A 5216-nucleotide genomic window follows, 5' to 3' on the forward strand; every position below is an offset into this window, starting at 1 on the left:
TGTTGTCCTCATGTTGTCCTCATGTTGTCCTCATGTTGTCTTCATGTTGTCTTCATGTTGTCCTCATGTTGTCCTCATTTTGTCTTCACGTTGTCTTCATGTTGTCCTCATGTTGTCCTCGTGTTGTCCTCATGTTGTCCTCATGTTGTCCTATATCAATGTTCTTTTTAATTCCCCAAAATGACATGATTGATTCCACCCAACGCTCTTTGTGTGTGTGTGTGCGTGCGTGCGCGTGCGTGCGTGCAAGTGTGTGCGTGCAAGTGTGTGTGTGTGTGTGTGTGTGTGTGTGTGTGTGTGAAGAAAATAATCCAAGGCACACTATAAAAATGAAACAGTTAAATGTGTTTGTACTGTATCTAAAAAGTAGATTGAAACATAACCTGGCAACAAGTCACTGATGTATGTTTCTGTGTAGGGAGAATATGAAAGCATGTTCAAGTTAATGAACTAATTTTGTCTGTTTTCCTAGTTTTTATAGTAATAATATTGTCAATTTTGTAGCTTGTGTCCTCAGCTGTGCCTTTTCTAAACAAAATAACCACAAATTCAATACATGTTAAAATGTAACTCCTGATTCTTAAAGTTTAAGTAGTTTCTTAATTCAAGAAAATGATGAATTCTTTCTGAGTGCGTGTGTGTGTCCTCGTCCTTCAGGTGCATCCGAAACCAACGGTGACGCAGGTGAGGACGTGCAGGAGGACGCAGGCGAAGCCAAGATGGCCGACAAACAGCAGGTACGAGTGTCACTCCCTGATGATGAAATAACGCTATCTTATTAACTTTAGTTTTACACTTTTTGGGGAATTTATGGCCAATAAACCTCATTAATAGGAAGTTATACCTGAAAAAAGCCCTCAAAAATTGAAAATCAACACCTTTTTATCGATGTTTTTAACTTTTTCTTATGGTTTTGTTCCTTTTTTTTTAACACTTGATGCTTTTTTTTCAACGTCTGTTACTTTTTTGGACATTTTCAACACTACTTAAAACTACAGTTTTTCAGTTATTTTTGGGGATTTATGGTCAATAAACCTCATTTATAGGAAATTATACCTAATGTTTGAGTTAGAAAAGCAGAAATTAGGAATTATTGAGACTAAAATTAAAGGAATGGATGTTGATGATAATCACAGACTGGAATATGTCAACTTTTACTCAATACTATTTCAAAAACACTTCACTTTGTTTTACAATGCTATAAAATTTAATAAAACGCCCCAAAACTAATGAAAGTAGAGATTTGTACTCGGCAAAGAGCGTTTGGTGGAATCAATCATGTTATTTTGGGGAATTAAAAAGAACATTGATATAGGACAACGGGTCAATTTGACCAGCCTGACTAAAATCAAATGTCCTCCGTCCTCTTTACTTTGTCCTCTACAGTCTCTACCGGTCACGTCCCAAACTGCAGAGCGACCGTCCTCCAAACCAAAGAAGAAGAAAGTCGTGGGACTGTTCAGATGAGCCGAGCAGTAGGGACGCACACTCAAACCACTACTAAGAAACTCAGTAGAAAAAGGGATTTTTACTGCTTTTCTTAGTTTTAAACTGCTATTCCCTTTTTATTTTGAGACATTTAAAGCTGGTTTTAATTAGGATTTAGATTTGTTAATGCAAAAGGCTTTTTAGATGTAATTATAAAAATAATAAATCATATTTTTTAAAGTGTGGATTTTGTATGAGAAGTTAAACAAGCTGTCGATTCCTTATGACGGCGGTTTTTGTCCGTTTTAACAAAATCAACTACAGAAAATGGTCGAAATAGACATTTTAAAGGAGGAAATTTGAACTCTAAAACTCAAAAATCAGTCATAAACCGAACATGTTATTATTGAGATTTTATTTAATTTAGTCAATAAAACAATTTCTCTCAGTTTTGAAGCATCCAGGTTTTTTGATTTAAATTTCTTGGGTGTAAAACCCCAAAAATCCTCCGTGTTTGTGTCTTTGTTTCAGACGGACAGACGGAGAATAATGAGCTTTCAGCGGTCAATAGAGCAGCCGCTCTCCTTTTTCAGAGCCCAGTGAGATGTTGACTCAAGGTGTTGCAGCATCTCGGGAATGCTATTGAAGTTTTCGATGAAAAGTTACTGTTTGCCTGCAAGAATTCAAGAGTTTCTGTGTGACAAACGCCAGTGAAACGTGGCGGCTTGCTAACTGGAAATGCAGTATATGTATGTACTGTATATATATATATAGATAGATAGATAGATAGATAGATAGATAGATAGATAGATCTTTATTATTAGACTCACGGCCCATAAAAGCAACAACAAAAAGAAAGATACAGATACACAAGACCGACACCAATTAAACAAGACAGCTATACCAGTAATCCCATAAGGGGGACTGGTATTGCACATATTCGTACATTTCCTCTGAAACAATGCCTTATTTTTATACCCTAACATGCAGCTCAATACCCTAACATGCAGTCCAATACCCTTCAAAAACTTTGGAAAAAACATTTAAAAACTTTGGAAAAAACATCAAAAAAACTTTGGAAAAAACATCAAAAAACTTTCAAAAAAACATTCAACATTTTTGGAAAAAACGATAAAAAAGATTTGGAAAAAACATTAAAAAAAACTTTTGAAAAAACATTACAAAAAAACTTTGGAAAAAACATCCCAAAAAACTTTGGAAAAAACATCGAAAAACTTTGGAAAAAACATTCAAAAAGATTTGGAAAAGACATTCAAAAATTTTGAAAAAACTTTGGAAAAAACATCAAAAAAAGCTTTGGAAAAAACAAAAAACTTTGGAAAAAACATCCCAAAACTTTGGAAAAAACATCCCAAAACTTTGGGAAAAAACATCAAAAACTTTGGAAAAAACATAAACTATGGAAAAGAAAATCCCCAAAAAACTTTGGAAAAAACATCAAAAAACTTTGGAATAAACATCAAAAAACTTTTGGAAAAAACATCAAAAAACATTTGGAAAAAACATTCAAAAAGATTTGGAAAAAACATTAAAATATTTTGGAAAAAACATTACAAAACTTTGGAAAAAACATTACAAAAAAACTTTGGAAAAAACATTACAAAAAAACTTTGGAAAAAACATCAAAAAAACTTTGGAAAAAACTAAAAACTCTGGAAAAAACATAAACTATGGAAAAGAAAATCCAAAAAAATCTTTGGAAAAAACAAAAAACTTTGGAAAAAACATCACAAAACTCTGGGAAAAAACATCAAAAACTTTGGAAAAAACATCACAAAACTTTGGGAAAAAACATCAAAAACTTTGGAAAAAACATAAACTATGGAAAAGAAAATCCAAAAAAAGCTTTGGAAAAAACATCCCAAAAAAAGCTTTGGAAAAAACAAAAAACTTTGGAAAAAACATCACAAAACTTTGGGAAAAAACATAAACTATGGAAAAGAAAATCCCAAAAAAACTTTGGAAAAAACATCAAAAACTTTGGAAAAAAACATAAACTATGGAAAAGAAAATCCAAAAAAAAACTTGGGAAAAAACATCACAAAAAACTTTGGAAAAAAACATTCAAAAATTTTGGACGAACTTTGGGAAAAAACATCAAAAATTTTGAAAAAAAATCTAAAAAAATTTGAAAAAAAATCTAAAACACTTTGGAAAAAACATCAGAAACATAAAAAAAGCACCCTCAAAAATGTGGGGAAAAAGTGACCAAAACCTGTTTTTTTCATGGTTGACAGGAAGACAACACGAGGGTTAAACATGACAGGCGATGACATTCATTGTGGATTATTAGTTGTTGGTTATTTTCGGGATGAATGCATGAGTTGTTCGGTCTATGAAACATTATAATATTGTGTCGTTAGTGGTTTCCAGCTCATGGTCGTCCCTGAACCGCTGGAAAGTTAATCTCAAAGAACCAGGACTTGTAGAATCTGGCTGGTTTTGGGGGAAATGCAGGTAAAGTTCCTAAAAAAAAAAGGGTCCTGCTCACCTGTTAAAGGTCCTGCTGTGAATGAATCTGCATTTTCACAGTTAAACTGGAATCTCATATTCACAACATCACCCTGCTTAGGTATCGTACACCTTCTAGTTGTTCAAATATGTTAAGATGATGATGCTAAGAGATCTCTCTCATTTAGGGTTTATGTCAGGTGGGTTGGTAATGGGAATTCTGGGAAATGTGGTCTCTAGAATCAGTGATATTTAAAGGAAAGTTTGGGAAAAGTTGTGATTTTCAACATGAAATAATCACTTGAATGATGAGATGTTTTTTTAAAGGTGGGGTCCTTGGTCCTTGAGGGTTTTCCAGGAGACCCTGATCAAACTGAGTGGCAGTTTAATGTGACTACAAGACGTCTGCACGTGCGATAACGGCGGTCAGAGGTTGATTACCTGCTTGTCTCTAGCCCAGACTGTTACGTCATTCTGGAACGGGTCTAAGATCTTCCAGAGCTCCAGAGGAGGGTGGGAAAGTTTCAACGCGCGCACCTGCGCTGCCGCTCATGCAGCTGTCTTAACTTCTTAAAGGTGAGGGTCCAAAGGGCAGAGGAAGCGCGCGCCAGCAAGCTCGGTCTCGTGGCCCGGTGTTTGTCTGTCTGTCCTCTTGGCTGACAACGGACAGCTCGCGGCGGCGGCGGCGGCGGGCGCGGGACCTGTGCCACCCCCGATGGGAGGAGAGGACGGGACCAGAGGGCAGGTCCAGCAGGGCGCGGTCTCCTTCTTCTCCCGCGGCACCTCATCTGTTCTGGAGTAGGATCTCTTCCATTTCCATTTGTGCCAACAGACCTGCGCCACATGGGACGCATTGAGGACTAACCCGGGAGGCAGAAACCGCTGCGGGGACACCCTTTGACCGCCGTGCCCAGCAGGCGCAGCCAGCCAGTCTCCGCACCCCGCGCGCGCGCGCGCCTCCGTGTCTGTCTGCAGCGCTTTTCTCACAGCTTCGACGCAGGGACGCAGCTTTGAACCTGCCTGCCAAGATAAACTCACCTCGCCTATTTATGCCCGTGGCTCCGCGTGCGCTCGGGACAGCAGAGTGTCAGCAGCTCAGGGGACTGGTTCTGGTTCTGGTTCTGGTTCAGGTTCAGGTTCTGGCTTTTTGGAGCTCGTCTCCAGCGGTGCTCTGGACACATTTACGCACCGGGGAATGGCCATTTTTGGGGACTCGGGAATGAGTCCTGCTCTGTTATTTCCACTCTAAAATTATAGAGGGTGACCCACGCGGGGTTGGGCGGGGGGGGGGGGGGGGGGGGGGGGGGGGGGGGGGG

Source organism: Etheostoma cragini, chromosome 24 (assembly GCF_013103735.1).
Source record: "Etheostoma cragini isolate CJK2018 chromosome 24, CSU_Ecrag_1.0, whole genome shotgun sequence".
Taxonomy (NCBI): domain Eukaryota; kingdom Metazoa; phylum Chordata; class Actinopteri; order Perciformes; family Percidae; genus Etheostoma; species Etheostoma cragini.